This window comes from Pinus tabuliformis, chromosome 8 (assembly GCF_031772625.1).
Source record: "Pinus tabuliformis cultivar Carrire ecotype Pingquan chromosome 8, CPIR1, whole genome shotgun sequence".
NCBI lineage: Eukaryota > Viridiplantae > Streptophyta > Pinopsida > Pinales > Pinaceae > Pinus > Pinus tabuliformis.
Window position 1 is genome coordinate 1,611,005,292 of NC_142294.1, and position 20,432 is coordinate 1,611,025,723.

The 20,432-nt window shown below is 37.9% G+C and overlaps 1 long non-coding RNA gene across 1 annotated transcript; it reads left to right on the top strand.

Moving 5' to 3' along the window:
- The first annotated feature begins 265 nt into the window (after nucleotides 1-265).
- LOC149242208 (uncharacterized) lies at nucleotides 266-922 on the top strand. The gene is made up of 2 exons (XR_016245704.1): nucleotides 266-488; nucleotides 601-922. It is a non-coding gene; the product is annotated as an uncharacterized LOC149242208 (long non-coding RNA).
- The last annotated feature ends 19,510 nt before the right edge of the window (nucleotides 923-20,432 follow it).

Consider the following 20,432-nt stretch of genomic DNA (forward strand, 5'->3'; position numbering starts at 1 on the left):
ATCACCGAATTTGACATTTTGGTACCGAATTTGACTTTTTGGTCAAATCTAAGTGTAGTCCGAGTTAAAGAATATCACCGAATTTGACTTTTTGGTACCGAATTTGACGTTTTGGTGAGGCGTGATTTCCACGTCAGTTCCTTCTCTAAATAATGCTACGCCAGTCAATAGCCGCCGGACTTGCAACGCGTTTTACTTCCGCGTTGAATTCATATACAAAACGGGAGCCTTCCATTACTGCGTTTCTCCTTGTGTTCTGCCAATATATAGACATATAGGTATTGGAATTATTAGGCGAGCAGCAGCAGCAGATAGAACAAAGGAAATAATGGTGGGGTGCAGTACTGTAATAGCCTTACTTCTCTGCTTATCTTTAATTGTTCTCTCATTACTGGGTTTGCCCGTCACAACAGAAGCTCGAAAGCATGTGGTCTTCTATTCTTCGCCGGATATTATTGGTGGTGATCGTTATATTCCACCACCCAGAGGTTTGATGATATTCAGTTCCAATGAGAAATCATATTACTTTTCTTGCATCTTCTAATAATGTCATTTCTATATCTCCCGTAATGATTTTTGATATGAGTTGTTTAATTGCAGAAGAGGGATCAGGGGGGAGTTGGAAGAGAGCCATAACAGCCACGCGGCGGCCACCAATTGTACCGAGATCTCCGGTGGGAGGCACTAATAAACCCTACGTGAGGCCGCCTCCACCGGTAGAAATATAGGTCAACAGTCTTCAAATATGATTGTAGGGTTTCAGTCCAATATGTGTTTTGGATAATGTACAAGAGATTGTCTTTGATTATCTTTGCTGCATAGTCTCCAGTGCGCCATGGCTTTTCTTTTGGACTTCAACATCGATCCGGGGAACTTTTAATAATAAAAAATAGATATCCATGAGTTTAGTGGCTCTTATGTTCGTTGTTTTCATTCCATGTGTATAATAGCTTTCAAGTTCTATGCTGAAAATAAATGCAAAGATTTTTTATATTTCCTTCTTACATAAACCCTAGCCATGTTCCTATTAAAGCTATAAATTTAAGATTCGTTACTCATACATTAAATGTTTCCCGTTTAAAAAAGTTTTAAAAATAAATTTTATAGTTATATTTGGTTGATGTTCTTTGGAAAGAGATAAACCTTAACCATGTTCGTATTAAAGATGCGAATGGTAAGATTTCTTACTCATAGATTAAATGTTTTTTTTGGTTGTGTTTAAAAATGTTTTAAGAAATGAATTTTATGATTAAAATTGGTTGACGTGATTATTTTACAATAGATTTTATAGGATTTTAATTTAATTATTTAATTAAATTAAGTAAATGGCAGATATTTAATCGTACAGGGAAAGTTAATATTAATCTCAAAATTGGTTATTATTTTTTTTTCAATTTAAAAATTTTAATAAAAATAATTTTGAACTCTCACCTACGAGAGTTTGAATTGGAGCGGTTATTGTCCTCTAAGAACACTTAAACTAGTCATATTATATATATATATATATTAAAATGATTTTTTGGGTCAAATTTGAAATGAAAATTGTTTTTTATTTTTTAATTGAAAGGTTGAGGAATTTTTTATATATAAAAAAATGCTATCTTTCTTGTATAATAAAATATTATTGCTATGCAGTTCATACGTGTGTATTACTTATTGAAATTACATCTTAGTAGTGGGCATTGAAATATTAGTTGTAGTAAATCATTTTACTACTACTCATAGAGGGGAATCAATTCCAATTTCAAATAGTGCCCAATCATCTTTCTCCTTGGATTACAAATGTTACTTATATCAATCCTCCATGGCTTCACCCAAAGATCTTCTTAGTTGCTACTCCACTTGCTTGTATTTACTTCCTACTCAACTTCTTTGCATTTACTACTTACTCAAATTGTATTTTTCTATGAATATTATTCGCATGTTTTTAAGCTCATTTTATGAAAACACGATAATAAGAACTAGGATCAAAATTTATTCATTGTAGGTATGATTCCTTATTATTAGAAATTGTAATGTCTTAAAACTTTTATTTTTAAAATTATTGTGAACTATGATTTTAAATTAAGGCACCTAATCAAGTGGAAGAAATTGTAATGAATAGCACAGAAAAATTAATTTCAGCACTATTAAATAAAGAATGCAAGTTGAGGAGTGACATTAATGAGTATGGATTGTGATTTTATAGAAGGGATTTTACTTGAATGATGACAAGATGTAAAAGACAAAAGCTGAAGTCCATGAACTTGGATTCCCTAAAAGGCAAGTTGGATGGGGACAAACAACATATTTTAAGGGCCACCTAGCATAGAGGAGATACGATCCCCGGTGGAACAAATCCTAAGCAATAAATAATTGTTAGTAGGAGGTTTTTTGCATGCAATGAGGTTGGGAGGGGTCAAGGTTGAGTGCAAAAAGACAGAAAAGGGAGGACTCAAAAGCTACGAAAGCATAAGTAGATGTGTTAGGTTGAGGTTGTACTTTTTATTTCTACCATCTATTACTTGAAGGTGTAATCGACAAAACTAATAACAAACAAGAAAGAAGTATTGCTTCTATAAAATCACAACCCAAGCTTGGGGGGGTTTTAGTAAAGAGGTTTGGTGTATCAATCGATTTCAGATGAGTGGAACATCCCTCATCAACCTGTATCACCCATTTGGTCCCAGATTCATTGAATCCTTAATGAAAGCGTTTAGCAGTGGTGTTAGTTCGTTATTATTAATGCTTCATGTAAAAATATCTAGAATTATGTACTTATTCAATAAGTAGTGTTCATTCATTATCATCGATGTTTTTTGTAAGATAGATAGAATATATTGTTGAGAATATTACTTTCCTACGATAAAACTTAACAACTTGCAGGCTTCATTAGCATAATTATTATAGATAGGGATTATATAAGAATTTCATATCGATATTAATATTATGGTCCCCATGGTTGATAGTAATAATAAGTGCTAAAAGTTCACTAATATAATGTCAAACTGCTAAATCACTATTCATTAGAGAAATTTTATTGAATTGGTAGATGGGAGGGGTCTATACGAACTTTGTATCCCTAAAACTTTTCCCTTCTCTACTTGTCAAGAAATAATATCCTAGGCTTAGAACATTCTATTAGGGGAGAAGATAGGAGAATGCTTTATAGTGCTCTTTGCCAACACTTCATGAAAGGATTCGTAGATTGGTAATAACTTTAGTGGAAGCCTTCGGCTATGAGGGAACAATAAGGGTTCAAGGATATCGAAGCCCCTTTGTGCCAGTTCGGGACTGACTCTCCACCCCTTTTGTCCAAATTCTCCCCTAAAATAATAAGAAATACAAAGGGGGTACTCCTACCTACCACGAATAAATAAATCACTCTGACTAAAGGAGATATAAGTAAACCCAACATATATGTGAGGTAACAAATCAATAAAAAAGTATGGATGGGAGTATATGTCAAAAAAATAGGACAATGTAGACTTACCATTATAACTTGAATACTAGAAACAAGGGAAGTAATCATAGACAAAGAAAATTTGATATCACTTACAGGATCCAAGACACTAATAATCTTTGAGTGAACTTAGTAATACACAGGTCACAACCACGAAACTAGAAATTTCCTGGTAAGGCAAATTGGCTTGAGGTATGTTGCACTAATTATCAAGAAGAAAAGGTGGGGAGGGTAAATTTGGAATGTAACTAATTTCCCCAAATAAAAAAAAAATACGTAAGGTGTACACCTAGTATTCTAGCCATGACAAAAAAAAATTATGGCGAGAAAAAATATAGTGAAGATTCTTTTAATACCAACCTATGCATTTTGTTGTTATCAATCTCTGGTGGGAGGAAAAAACTGAATACCATATAAGAAAATCAAAATTTAAAAGCACGAATACCAATAAATATTGCATACATTTCATATTAGGAGTTCCATACATTTAGAGCACGGTAACTGGTGTCAATAATACATCACAATGAAATTAGAAGGTTATGGGATAATTACCTTACCCTATTTGATTGAAAGGACTGGCAAAGAGAAGAATCCATTGGTAAATAACCAGGGAAAAGAGCTAAATACATATTGTATCTCCATTAACCCAAAGGGGAACCGTCAATTAAATTTACAAATACCATGAACAAGGTCCTAAGGTGTTAATCCTCTCCCAAATATTACAACAATGAAATATTGACAAATATAAACGAGTGAAAAAAAAATGAAACTGTATACAACAAATGCGAGCTAAAATCATGCAAGGATATGCATGTGTAAACTAGCATTGGAAGGGAGTAGATGTCCTCTCATCATTGTGCCCAAAATAAATCAAGAAGTGGGTCCATAATACGGCTTGCCTCCTCTCAGCCTATAATGTAGCATCCTCAAACTCCTGCTTATTGTTAAATTTAAGTTATTTCCCTTTCTGGACAAACCCTTCAGGTTGCTCTAAATAAACCTCCTCTTTCAATTCTCCATGTAAAAATGCAAACTTTACATCTAGTTGGTGAATCATCCAATGTTTCTTAGTAGCTAAAGCAATCAACATTCTGATGGTATTTAGTTTAGCTACAGGGGCAAAGGTTTCTTCATAGTCAATGCCTTCTTTTTGTGAAGAACCCTTTGCTACTAATCTATCTTTTAATTTATCTATGGTTCCATCTACATTAATCTTTGGTTTATACAACCATTTGCAACCTATGGTTTGTTTCCCTCTAGGAACATCAACCAGTTCCCAAGTGTTGTTCCTGATTATAGATTCATATTCTTGTTCCATAGCTGTTTTCCATTCACTACATTCATTTGCTTCCTTATAACTAGAAGGTTCAAAAACATTCATCATACTAGTTATAAATCTTTTTTGCTAAATCTTACAGGAAATTGAGCTTTCCTACGTGATCTCCTGAGTTGTGGGGTAGCTTCAAACCTTGTCTCATCATTATTTTCTGGACTTGGCTTGATAGCTACATCATCTTCTTTTGCTTCCTACTTCTTTTGTTGTTGCTCTTGCTATTGCTGCCCATCTTCTACCTTCGTCTGTTGGTCCTAATTGTTTCCTGTTTCTTCTCTTTCTTCTTCCACCAAGAATGAAATATCCCATTCCTCATCATGCTTGTCAGATTCTTCATGATCCTGCTCATGGAATATTACATCTCTACTAACAAAAATCTTGTGAGTAGAGGGATTAAATAATATATAAGCTTTATATTGTGAACAATACCCTATAAAGGTAGATTTGATGGCTTTTGAATCTAGTTTTCTTCTGCCTTCCTTTGGAATATGGGCAAATGCTTTAGACCCAAACACCCTTAAAGGTTTTACTGCAGCCTTAAATCCATATAATGCTTCATAAGGAGTTTTAAACACAAGACTCTTTGCAGGACTCGTATTTTTCAAATAAACTACAGTATTCAATGCTTCAGCCCAAAAACCATTCGAAAGATCCTTACCTTTCAACATGCTCCTAGCACATTCCACCAATGTTCTGTTCTTTCTTTATGTTACTCCATTCTGATGAGGAGTATGGTGTACTTGCATTGCTGTAATATCCCATGGTCTTTACAATGCTTAATAATTTCATCCTTCTTGTATTCTCCCCCTTGATCGGAGCAGAGAATTTTTATATGCTTTCCTATTTTCTTTTCAATCATGTTTCTAAACTACTTAAATTATTCAAATGTGTGACTCTTCTTACTCAGAATATATACCCAAGAAAACTTTGTGAAGGAATCAATCAATAGTAAAATAATACAGTGCAACTCCTAATGACTTTGTTTTCATGGGTCCACAAAGATCTGTGTGCACTAATTCAAGTATGTCTCTTTGTTTCTTCTCTACTGGAACAAGGAATTATTCTCTATGCATATTTCCTAATATACAAGCGTCACAATCATTATGCACTTGTTTTAACATAGTAAGATCTCTTATCATTTCTTTTTTTTGAAGTAACATCAAATCATTGTAGTTGATATGACCAAATATCTGATGCCACAGCTCTTTTGTAGTCAAACTCGCTGCTGTCAAAGCTCGAACTGGTGCTGGTATTACATCCAATTTATACAGACCTCCTGTACGAATTCCTGTAGAAATAGTCTTCATGCCATCTAATAGATATTTAATATAACAGTTAGATTTAAAAGATTCAACTTTAAGATCTTGATCTATAATCATGGATACATAAATCAAGCTCTTTGTTACACCGGGCACATACATGACATTATGAATTTGTCTTACAGTACCATTAGGTAAAGTGACAGAAATTTTTCCACATCCTTTGATTTGATGACTTCTATCATCACCTAGGTAGATTTGTGCTCCGTCATTGATTTCTTCAAAATCTTCAAACCATTGCTTGTTCCTTGTCATATGTGTTGATGCTCCCGAATCTACCTACGAGATGTCTCCATCAACATTCTCATCAAAGTCTGCCATGAACAATCTGAAGTTCTCCTCATGATTATCATTTGCGAGATGACCTGCATGTCTTTTCTGCTTCTGCTGTTCCTCATGATATTTCTTCTTCTTGCACTCCCTAGCTATATGACCAAGTTTTCCAAAATAAAAACATTTAATTTCAGATTTGTTTCTATAAAGTTGCATAGCTTGAGTCTGATTTGGTCTTTTCTGTGAGTTTCCTTTGTTTTGTTGTTACAGATTTCCTTTTCCTTTGAAGAAGTTCTTTTTTGCCATCAATGAAAGACCGACACTCTAGGGCTTCAAAGTCAATCTTCTTTCTTCTTCTTGCATTAATATTCCTATCATCTCTTCAAACTTTGGGATCTTCTCCCTCGAATTTATCTTAGTGATAAAAATTTGGTAGTCATCGGTCACACCATTCATGGTAATGGTTACTAGATCTGTATCTGCAACTGTATCACCAATGTCTGCCAATTTGTTCTTCAAATCTTTGATCCTTGCTATGAAGGCAACAACTATTTCATTTTCCTCCATCTTCAGGGATAAGATCTTGCTCTTCAGAAACAAAAGACAATTTGTATTCCTAATCTCATACAAATCCTTCAATATTCCCCAGATTTCACTTGTTGATTTACATTCTCTGACACTTGGTATGATGCAGTCTTTCACTGACATCTTTAGCAGCGTCCTTGCTATACCTTCTCGCTTCTCCCAGTTTAGGACTAATGTTTATCCAGATGTTGGCTTTTGCTCATCCCCATTTGCAATCATCCAAACACTCTCCACTTCTAATAGAGTCTGCATCTTGAATTTCCAATTCACATAATTGGAGCCATCGAGCTTGTTATGCTCATTCAAGCATGCTTCAAACATTTCATTATTCATCTTGGCGATTAAAAAAACCTGACAGGAAAAAAAATATGTTAGATTTACCCTAGATCTGTGTCAAAGACAGAAATTACTAATCTCCAATACTGTTTGATTCCACAGCGCATATGCAAACCACCATGGCTTCCTTCATGGCCTCTACCATGGCCTCCTCAGCTTCCATGCAGCCTTCTCTCAGTAACCACCACCAAGATGCAGCCTTCCCTTGGCCTCCACATATCCCCTCTCTTATTTACACAGTTGGCGCGTGTTAGCACCATGGACTCACAAAGGTCTTCATGACTGTACACTCCAGCTCTGTGACAATTGACAAAATAAAAACATGTGTAAGTGTTACAGTGGGATTAGCGCCATTAGCCCTCCAAACCATGTGGCATTTTCTCCTTAGGCATGCCTTTTAAATCCTCCACTCAGTTTACAGGTTCCTCCGTCCTGCAGCTCCGATACCATGTTAAAAAGTGATGTTGGGATTAATAAAAAAGAACCCACTGGTCAACTCTACGAAAGAGATTCTGAACCAGGAGAGTCTGGCTCTGCAGAATGCTCTACATCATCCGTGTACATCACACATATATAGTAATCGTAGATTTAGGGAAGTTAGAACCATAACCTAAGAAATAGAAACTAATTCCTATCCTAAGGTCTCGTGAACCAACTCACTATTCTAAGATATTCTCCATTATCTCTAACAACTACGAAGGGTACCCCTATTGTCCAACCACACTAGGTGGAAGTTAGTGACCTCGAAAAGAAGAAATAAAATGAAAAACAACTAATAGATAAAAAATGGTAGTAGAGATTACCTATATTATTACCCATATCCCTCGAACTCTTTATGTAATGTAGGTTAATTATTGTTAAGAAAAAATACATTTCACATAGTTAAAACAAAGTAGTATGGGTAAACTATGATGATGACACTTAGAGATAAAAAGTGTAGTAAGAGGAGGGAAAGGAAAAAAAATAAGAAACAAAGGAAAAGATTTCAGAAAGTCGGTCCAAGAGCGAAATAAACATATCCAAAAGAAAAATAAGATGGTAACAAGAAACCATAACTCTAAAAGGGATATGTCCAAACACTAAATTTGGATGCATCTCCAAGAAAAACAATCCACCATCCACTATCTATTATCCTTTCCCAAGCCTTGGCTCAACTTAGGTAAGCTTGACGAAAGGTCGCCATTACACCCACAACAAATGTCGGGTTAGGACAAAGGGAGATCACTGTCGATTTTCACATCCAATGATGCACGGACACCTAAGAATGTGACTGTGCATGAGGTAAGGAGTGTTTGAAAGCCAAATGCCATGATATAAAGACTCAATCATGCGAGACAAGGAAAACCCATTTGTAGTGAGGTAAATACACAACCCTTCCTCGATGTGGCTCGATGAGTCACCCGTTGACTCGAATGACTACATGGTTTGTCCATTGCCACAAAGGGATGAGAGTCAACCACAGTTGTTAATGACTCAGATAAGAACACACACTAAGTATAACTTATAATCAAAACAAAAAGAACATTCTTATGGTGGTTTCAAGACTTTGACTTGAATACTTCAATGGTGCATGAGCCCATGATTGTGGATATATGTCATACTTAGATAATAATGGATGAAATAGTATAAAGAGAAAGGATATTTATATTTAAAACAACAAAAGCGAAGGGGTATTTATAGAGGAGTGTTATAAAGTTATTAGATAGGTGTTACAAAATGGTATTAGATCCAACCTTACAATGCTTAGACCTACATGGGCATAAAGTGAGGAAAGAAAATAGAAACAAGAACAAATATTAATTTTGACTAACTCTCTTATAGGCTAAATGGTTGAGGTGGGAGAAAGAGAGACTCCATGGGGAAGCCACAAAGGGAGTGAAAATCACCAGGGTAAATAATCAGGGGAGGGGATTTATGTTGAAATACCAAAATCCAGGAATCAAGATATCCAAGATATGTAGTCAGTCTTGTTAGCGACTATGAAAAGCATGCAAATCGAAATTGAAAAATATAGAACTAGTAATGAGCTCCTACTGAGGATGAAAGTAGAGCAACAAAAAATGCAGGAATAATAATAAAGGATAAATGCAACATTGTTAAAAATAATTAATGATAAAAACATATTTGAAAAAGAGTGGGTAGAACTATAATATGAATAGAAGAAGTCCAGAGCAACACAAAGAAGATTTAGAATGAAACGAACCACTTGATCTAGGAAATGAATCATCAAGTGAAACTGTTAGAATTAATATTGGCACTAAATCATTAGACAATAATGAACATAATGAAGAAACAATTTCGAAATAAAGGGAGCAAGGTAGATGACCTATAAGGAGAATTTAAGAAACTAAGGCCCCAAGTTTTTAAAGGAGATTATGAAGAAAAATAAAAAGCATAGTCGATGAATATGAGGAAATATTTCCAAGTTTATTAGTATTCCAACAACCTAAAAGGTAGGTTGGCTACTTACCAATTAAACGGTGAAGCTAGTATTTGGTGGAAGAATAATAAAATTTCTAATGGAATCAAGGAAGAGAAGATGTCATGGAAACAATTTAAGGAAATGTTTAAGAATCAATATTTACATGAAAGATACTTCAATGACTGAGCCAAGGAATTTCATGATTTCAAATTCGGAAGTATGAACATCAATGACTTCACCATAAAGTTCTTAAGGCTAGTGAGATACATATGCTACCATCAAGGAGAAAAGGAAAAATACATAGATACCTGAGTTGCTTACCCTCATCATATTAGAATTGAATTGAATTCAACAACCCAAGAAAAATGGACGAAGTCTAAAGAAAAGAAAAACGGTGCCATAAATGATTTAGTCAGAAGGAAGAAAAATACAAACCATGGTCTACCAAGAAAATGAGGGATAAAACTTTAGGGGAAAGTGCTTCAAGTCCCCAAAATTTCACACCAGGACCAGGTTTTTTCAAGGTAATAATTACGGTAGAAATTTTGGTACCCCATACAAACATGTTTGAAATTCCACACAATCAAAAGGATCCAAAAATGGGAAGGTAAATTTTATTAGGGAACCCCTAAAATGTCTAGAGTGTGGAGAACTCCATTTAGCCCAAAACTGGCCTCACAAAATTTGGATGATGGATCAACGATTCACCTATCCAAGATGCATGCACGGTCAATGATGTTGCTTGAGACATTACAAGGATCAATGTGGTCTTAGATGAGTGTTAGGAAGCACATCAATCCTCAATGGTTGAAATAGGAAGAAATATGAATACTAAACCTGTTAGAGTCCTTATAGACCCAAGTTCTACTTAGTGTTATGTGTGACTTAAGGTAGTATAAAGTTGTCAATTAAGCAAAAAAAAACATAAAAAAGTATGGTTAGTGCAATTGGGCAGCAAGACAAAAGGGAAGGTCATAGAATTAGTCGTAGATTTTGCCTTAGAAATGAATGGATTACATACTATTGTGATTTTGAATTTCCTACCATTGGGATCATAAAATGTGTTGATGCACATGTATTGTCTAGAGAAACGTATGGTAATTCTGAATTATTTAGATAAGACCTTTGACTGCATGGATGACAAAGGGAATGCAAGAATAATCAAAGCAACACAGAGGCCCATAATTTAAAACAAATTTCTTCCATATATATGAAGAAGTGCACTAGGAAATATTTCATAATTTATGCTGTATAGCTGATTGATACAACAACATAAAATGAAAAACCTAGTCTTGAAGACTTTTCCATCTTAGGGAATTTAGGGATGTGTCTTTAGAAGAAATCCCAGGGTTGTCGCCTAAACGACCATCTTAAACAAGATCATTTGCAATTCATTAAATATTCAACCAAATTGCAAACATACCATGTTAAATAAATCAACTAGAGGGCACAATAGACACCAAACACTTAAACACCAAATAAACGACATAATCAAACATTCAAGCACAAAGGTGATGGCATAAGCAAGCTCATACCTTAATGTATCTCAAGGGAGGCTATCTTTTCTACATAATCAGTCTACTTAGCATGATGCACTTCACAAGATATCAACTCAAACATAAGATCATGATATCCAAAATAGTCACTCACTAACATGTTCTGATTACAACTCATGCACAATTATCATTCACACATATGAAAAGTGAATCTAGATTAGTACAAAACCATATTACAAATATGTCAGCTCATACTTGAATATCGTAACCATAACCATCTACATAGGGCAATCCAACTTAGTACGATACATATAACATCAAGATCTTAATGTAATAGCCCTAACAATCAAGCTAATTATATAAAAACAACAAGTTAACCTATAACATACTCATCATCAACTTATAATGTAATAATCAGGTTATCTAACATAAAGTAGCCAAAGAAACGCATATAACCACAAGTTGCTACCACTCATGACTATATGACACCTATGCCTATGACTGCACTAATCAACTAGCATCTATCATGTATGTAACCATAACATCAATAGAGTGAAAGGCATTGTTATCGGGAAAAGTGTCTATTTAGAACTACTCTATCCCACTAAGGTGTGGCAGCTACCTTAGAAACAAACAGAGAAAACTACTTTTGTATTCTCCTTTATGAACTATAAACAAAGAGGAATAGGATTCAAACCAACCTGTGTCTTGCGCTAGTCCTTCGATCCAATCTCTCTTCTCTTTGACAGCTTCCAGCTACTTGCTCCCTCACTTGCCCAGCTTCACCAAGTACCTGTAAGATCACAGAAGAAGGAAACTATACAAAGACATGGGTTTATATTCATAAATAACTTAGGATCAGATTTAAGTTAACCATACAAATGTAACAAGCATCAATGAAACACAAGCATGGAGAAGAAACTCAAATAGTTTTATTGATATACAAGAAGATCCAGGAGGAGTTACAACCGATGATTCCTGACCCAGCATCAACCTCCCAGCAAAGAAGTCCCTTCTTCAACCCCAACAAAGCATAGATCACCCAATTCTCTGATATGTATCTCAAAACCAACACCAATTCCTTACAATGTGCAAAATTCCAGCCTCTGGATCTCTGGGTTGAGGGATCCATATATAGATGTATGCAAGGAGGATGAGTCAGCTCATGAATTGATTAGTGGCTTCTCTTTGTCAGTTCTTGCTTCCACTTGGAGACTGAGAGCCTCTTACTCATCCTTGGTCGAATTCAGTGAGGCAAGTGTCATTGGAGAAGATTCTGGAAGCTTCCATTGTCTCTCCAGCTCGTGGAATGACTCTACCACTTGTCATTTCCCGCTCAACGCACCCTGGTAGTGCATTTAGGTGCATTGCAATGCACCTAGCTAGTGGACTTAGGTGCTATGCAACGCACTTGGCTAGTGGAGCAGCTGAAATGATCCTGATTTGACTTATTCTGAGCAGTTTCTGGTGGATAACTTCTGGGAGAAGCTGTAATTTGTTGACCTTGTTCCTTTAGGAGTTAGAACAACACTTTTAAGGACTTAGGAGCCCTTGGTTTATGGACATTTCATGCTTAGAGTGGTAAGGCACAAAAATGTCTATAACAGTTGCCCCCTAAAGTATAAGGCCGTTTATCGGGTGAAATGCTTTATTAGGAGGATCCGAAGTTCTTTCAATGATGGGAGGAGACCTGTAATAAGATACAGTACAATACATTATCTTCATACTGTTTTCATGATCTAGCTGAGGCGGGCATTCCCATGCTCAACTTTATAAATTCATTTTCATGTACATAGGACAGACAATCGTCTGATGGTAGACTGATGATTTTGATAGAGCCATCATCCTTTTGGTAGGATGATTATCTATGCTGCAATGCTGTACATTTCAATGTCTTTATTTTCCTGAATATATATCGCAGCCCAGATGGATGAAACTAGATTCGGGGTCTTCAATCTCGTCCGGTCTTCATTCGAAGTAGAAGTCGATCCATGTGAGAAATGTTTTGAAGTCGAACATGGAAAGACATCGCTTGATTACCAGTCAATGATGTAAACTGTTAACAAGCGCGAGAGGAATCACCGATAATGATAATGACCCTCAAGGTACTGCAGTACAATTAACGTGGTGTGAATAAAGGACTTGGCATCGAACACCACGCAAAATCTTTCGGTCGAAGGTCATTGATGTATACCTGTCGCCGGAAGTGAGAAACTTGACATTGAGGCATGCAAGCTTCAAAGTACTGAATGGGGTGTTCGTAGATCAACTTCTTGGATAATGAGCTGATGTCGACAAGAAGTGATCCGTCATAGGAGGGCCTTAATGAATCCCACATCAATGACACGGAACGGAGCAAATGATTTTGATGGAGGTGAAAACGATCTGATGATATATGGTTCAGGGTGGCGGTCATGAAAGAATGGAGTATAATGTATGGTAGTGGGCGGGACACAGGTGGCCTTTCTGGATGAATTCTCTTGAACACGTCGGCGACACTTATGTGATGGATTGGTAGCGTTAACCCCAAATGTGGATGGTATGGCGAGACCATGGCGATGTGACCGGTGAATGAAACAACCCAACCCGACTCGGGCACGGAGTGGAAGTGTCATGTTCAAAAGCGACTTGCTACCAATAAATATTCTTTGAGTTTTCTTCCCAATTTTTCCCCAGTCATTGCTGACTAGTACCTCTTTATTTTTGTCAAGCTTGAGGAGGATAACATATGCTTGTTCTATAATTTTCCCTTCGGGCAAACCCATCGCTATGTTTTAACGAGCCTAGCGATAGTGAAACTCGTTCTCGTCTAAAGACAAGTTTGTCGCTATTAATCTTTTTAACGAGTCTAACGACAAAGATAACTCAGTCCTTTTCATTTTTAGAGAGTCTGAAAAGGTACGTAAAGGTAACTCCAAAATTCCTTTTTCGTCATCTAATCCCTTAAGTCCGAAAAAGTATAAAACAATACAGAAGGGATGAATTTTCGATTAGCTTTAACGAGCAGAACAAAACAAGCGCTCGATCTTTTTGTGCTATAATCCCTCAGGTCCAAAAAGATTAAAATCTAGAGGAGGGATAGCACTTCCTGTCGCTTTAATGAGCTGGAAGGCCAGAACTCGGCAATCTTTTCATATTTTACGAGTCAGAAAAGAACTTAAAGAAGACTCGTCTTTTGAGGAACGAGTGATAAAATGGGTAGAAGCTGATTCCAAGTAAGGTTTGGAATTTTCCAATCACGGCAGTGTCACAAGGATGGCTAGTGAAATCACTCTTCGCAGCTGTTCCTCAAAATGGGTAAACAATCAAATGGAGGTGAATGATCAGCCAATGGAAAAGTGGAGGTGATGGTGCAAACACGACCAAGGCTTTAATGGCTGAAATGCTACATTCACGGTGGTTATTTACCAGGGGATAGTTCATTTTTTAACGAGCTTAAATGTGGGTGGAAACATTTGCTCAGTGCGGGTTTATTTTTTAACGAGCTTGAACCTTGTGGTAACACTACTCGATTAGATGGTCTTGTTTTGATTTTTTACCATAAATATCTTTGTCCTTCCAAAGGTCGTACTGTATTTTCAACTGCTTCATCAAACTAGTTAGAAATGAACAATATTTGCTTGAAAACGAGATTAAAACACTAATATTTTACTTTGAACTACGTAAAAGTAATTAAAAAGTGTTTTTTACCTCTCATTTTACCATTTCATTCGAACCTAGTTTGTTGGAGCTTTGGAGGTGCTTTCCCCCTTGATTTTCATCAGTTGATTTCGGGAGATTCTGTGCACGATTCGCGGCGCCGTCTGGACCAGGTAGGCATTAAAACTGAGCTCTTTCATTTCATGGTTTCCATTTTGCATTTTGAGCCTAATTCCCTGCTTTTCTGAGCCCCTGGGGTTTGAGGGACTCGTTCTGCCATCAATGCACCCCCAGTGTATCGAAACCTGCATTGAATGCTGGCTTGTATGAAGGCAGTTTGACATTCAACGCACCTAGAATACTACTGCAGGTGCGTTGGGCGAAGAAAGGGAATTTGTTGCACAATTTTTTATGGAATTTTTGCCTGTTTCTCACCAAAATCAAGATCTAACTCCTCTCTTGTTGGTTTTTCAGAAATCTTGGAGCAAGATGACCCTTACATGGTGAGAACGTGAGCATGAAGAAGAGGACATGATTGCCCTACATGATCCAGTTACAGTGAACACACTGCGGAATTGTGGCTTGCTGAAGTTCTTCCGCATTTCTAGCATGAGACAGCAGATCAACTTACTGCAGTATTTTCTCGATGCTTGGGATCCTATCAATCAGGTTTTCCAGATTAGGGGAAAATCTATCCCCTTGACTGCAGTAGACATCTATTTCTTGACTGGCTTGTCGAGGCGGGGTGCCCCCATCTCTTTGTCAGGTTCGGCCCGAGGAGGCGATTCTGTGAGAGATTATGTCCGCCGGTATTGTAGAGAAGGATCTCAGCCAAGTAAAGACGGCAGGATCATCATCCGTGATGTCACTGACAGGTCCCTTAGGACTATCCTGTTTACTTTTGGTAGGATGGTCGGTAGTGCGTCTCTTCATGTAGCCAACAGATCCTATATGCAGCATGCCTTAGAATGCCTCCAACCGAAGGTGTTCAACTGGTGCGACGCAGTACTTCTTGTGATGAAAGAACAGTTGACCAAGATAAAGAACGGGAGGTTGAAGAACTTTGGGTATGGTTCTATTTTGACCGCCTTTGCCTTGGAGAAGATACCACTGATGCAGCCGCAGTACATTGCACTCGATTTACCTTCTCCTACTGAACCACGTATGTAGAGATGGGTTGACCATATGTCTAGGCATGCTGGCCAATCTCAGATTTCATTTTCTGATACCTTCTTCAGGTGGTTTGATCGTCAGGAGATGGTTTATGCCGAGTATCCATATGCTGGCATGGACTTCCGGGGTGATCCAGATTTAGTACTGCCAGATGGCGAGCAGTGGGGTGCTATTGGTAAAATCTCTGACCATATTGTTGTTTACTGTTTTTGTTTATAATGTCCTTGTGCTTTGTTCTATCAAGACTCTAATCAAACTCATGTATACATGCAGATGTTGGTCCTGTTCGTCCAGTAGTTTGCCTGAGAGTACCAGATGTTGCCCCAGCAGGAGAGGTCGCCAGAAGGGCTATTCTTCGCGACCTCGATGTGGCCGAGACTCTCACAACTTTGCAGGAGCAGGTTGAGGGACTCACTCTCGGTATACCAAATGTGAGGACTGACGAGCTACCTTTGCGGTTACAGCAGCATACTACTGGTGTGCCCAGACGATGGACTCGTCTCCTACGCATGATCGCACAGGCTGTGACTTGCTATCACGAGCATCATTAGACTAGGGTGCCCCCTAGTATTTTGAGTTTTTGGGTCGCGTGACCGATTTTTTCTTGGTTACAGAACATTATATGTAAACCATAAACAGCTATATATATTTTTGATTTTCGGAGTTTTATTTTGGTTGAGCTACATGATCCACATGAAAAGCATTGATGAAGTGTTTCTTTTTATAAATGTTGCAAATGTCTGTCTAACACATAGTTTGCTAATGAGTCGGTTAATGTGTTTAAGTTTCTGGAAATATGTTGGTATTGAATAAGATCAAATTGTCTTTCCAAAATCTTAACCCTTAGGAACATGCGATAAATAGCTGGGTTTCAGACGGAATATATACCACTGAGTTGTAGTATTACGAGCTGTGAGTCTAGCCTGACAATTAGTCGGCGTATGCCATGAGTGATGGCATCAGAGAGAAGTTCTATCAACGCGCTATAATCAGCGATATTATTCGTTGATCGACCAATACATACACCTCTGAAACTTACTAACTCGCCGCTTGGATCAAAAATGGCCCAGGCTGCGGAGGACAGGTTCCGCGAACTACGACTCGCTCCGTCGGCATATCCAACACATGGCTTCAATGGGTTTGACATCTGCAATAAATTTAAAAAGGTGGATTACTCGACCAAAACAAACACTTTAGCGAAAACAAAAATATAACAAAAGCATACTGTTACTACTGCGCGTAGTAACGCTTGAGGTACAACACATTACGAGGTTGCGCCAGTGGAATTCCATCATAATCCATTAACTCGTAGGCTCCCTTTGCTAACACCCGCTTAACAATATAGGGGCCCATCCATAAAGACTTAAATTTACCTGCTCCCAATTTATCGGATACTTGGTCGTAAAGCAAGACCAAGTCACCTTCTGAGAAGACACGGGGTTTGACCTTTTTGTCGAACTGCGCCTTGACTCGTTTCTTATGGGCTTCGTTAGCCAAAGCGGCGTCACGACGGGTTTCATCCAATTGGATTAATTCCAAGAAACGAGCCTCTTCTTCTGAAGTTCCGGGGAGGAGATCAATTGCGAGTTTGAGAGACGAGATTTCACACTGGACTGGTAAGACTGCTTCCAGGCCATATACCAGTTGGAAGGGTGTGAACCCGGTTGCATTCCTTATCGATGTTCGGTAAGCCCACAAAGCTGAGTACAAGATTAGGTGCCATCTTCTTTTGTGAACTCCGATCATCCTTTGCAACATGCATTTCAGGACCTTGTTGATCGCTTCAACTTGTCCATTGGCCTGGGGATAATATGGAGTAGAGCTGTCGTGAGACAACCCTAGTTTGGCAGCTAATTCAACCATCATGTGATTGTGGAAATGCGATCCATGATCTGTGACTATAGCCTGTGGTATGCTGAATCTGGCGACTACATGATTGAAAAAGAAGAGGGCAGCTGTTTCACTAGTATTATCTAATGTAGGCATCGCCTCGGCCCATTTGGTAAAATAGTCAACTGCGACTATGATATACCCATGCCCCCTGGTCGAGGTGGGGTTACATGTCATGAAATCGATGCCCCATTTGGCGAATGGCCCAACAACAACTATTGGTTGTAGAGGTGCGGGTGGTCTTCTGGTTTTGCTATCAAAAATTTGACAAGCATGGCAACTTCTGACTACGGTTATGCAATCTTTGAACATTGTTGGCCAGAAGTATCCTGCTCATAAGATTTTTTGTGCTGTAGCATATCCAGATTGATGCCCCCCACACGCGCCTGAATGATACTCATTCAGGACTTTTTCAGCCTCCTCATGGGTGAGGCACCTTCTCAGAACTGTATCAATACCATGACGGTAAAGTGTATCACCGATGATCATGTAGTCTTTTGCTCGGTATCGCATACGTTTTTGTTCAGAGTGGGAGGTGTTTGTCCTAAATTTTTGGGTTTGGAGATAAATGATTATATCCCCATACCAGTCATTGCTTGTAGATATCAGAAACAAACTTGCATCCACGATTGATTCTTCGGATGTTTCATCATTGGACGACGATGGGAGATCGCATAATAATTCTGCGAAAACTAGAGCTTTCTTTGACTTGGATTTTACAAATTCCAGATCAAACTCTTGAAGGATTGCTATCCATTTTGAATATTTACCCCCAGCAACTGTCGCGACAATATATAAGTCATGGGGTTGCAATATGACAGAATGGTAGTCTTCCGAAAGAGGACATAGTGTCGAAATCTTTGTATCGCTTGAATAGCTACAAGCGCTAGTTTTTCAACATAAGAATATTTGCTTTCTGTATCATTTAAGTTCTTACTTAAATAATATATAGGATGTTCAATTCCATCGACTTCTTGGACTAAAACCATTGCGATGGTCGTATCTGCTACAGCCAGATACAGGTTAAAATCTCTTTGATAATCAGGGGCGTACATTAATGATGCTTTCATTAGGGAATCTTTTAAAGCATCAAAGGAAGCTTGCGCGACCTGATCCCAGACAAAGGGTACCTCCTTTTTCAAGAGACACGTATAACCTTTAGCAAGTTCAGCATAATTTGGAATGAACCTCCTCAGAAAGTTTGCTTTCCCTTGGAGTTTCTGAATCTAAAGCAAATTCAAAGGTGGAGGCAAATTTATGATTGCCTGGACCTTACACGGGTCGAGACGAATCCCATCCTTGGAGACTACAAAGCCAAGTAAACGACCAGAACTGACACAAAATACACATTTATGCGGATTGAGTCGTATCTTGTAGTGTCTGCAACGTAGAAATATCACTCTTAAATGCTGTGGATGATCAGTCCTCTTTCGCGAATGAGCCGGAAGGTCATCAAGGTATGGTTGAATGATGTTTTTGATGTCATGGAAGGCATAATTCATTGCCCTCTGAAATGTCACCCCTGCGTTCTTTAAACCAAAGGGTAATTTTCGATATGCGAATGTGCCCCACGGACAAATGAATGCAGTCTTTGACTGGTCCTGTGGGCGGATATTTATTTGATTATACCCAGAGAATCCATCCATGAATGAAAAGATTTCGCATCCGGCGCATTCATCAATTATCTGGTCAATGAAGGGTGTAGGGTAGTTGTCTTTTGGACAAGCTTGATTTACATCCCTATAATCGACACACACTCTAATTGTCCTTTGTTTTTTCATAACAGGGACAATATTCGATACCCAATCGGTTAGAGGAACCAGGTAGATGAAACCAACATGGAGAAGTTTTTCAACTTCTGCCTTAATGGCAGCGACTTTCTTTGGGTGCACCTGCCTTAGTCGTTGTCGTACTGGTTTGACATTTGGATACATCTTAATTTCGTGTTCAACAATAATCGAGTCGATGCCTGGCATTTCACTGTATGACCAAGCAAAGACATCTCTGAATTCGTGAAAAAGAGCGTTATATATTTCCAGTTCTGAAGGAGAACAACATTTGCCGACATTTCCACTCACCTTTGTTTATTTCGAGCAACATCGCCGAAGAAGTGTTTTGTTCACGCCGTAAATAGAACAATCTTTAGGTAACCTGTAAGAGGTAGGCCTCTCTCGGTAAAACAAATTTTTTGACGGAAAGAAGTAGAGGTAACCTTGAAACTCTGTTTTATACCTGGGGGCATGCAAACCTTTTGGAGTGCAAGGAAAGAGCGACTATTTATTTTTTAAATTTATAGGACCTCTAACCCTTTAAACTCGTAGGATTGGTCGTTTCCTAACTTGCATAAAGAAAGGATGTGGGGCAACACTCCACTTTTCATTTCCAGTTCTTTTAGTAGGCCTACTCCGATATTCTGAAGCGAATGGGGGCTTCCATGGATCATGGGAATGCTTCCTGTAACTTGAGAACCATTGGGGAGGAAATTTTGTTGATCGACGATTGTGATCCCTCCTTGAAAGGGAAA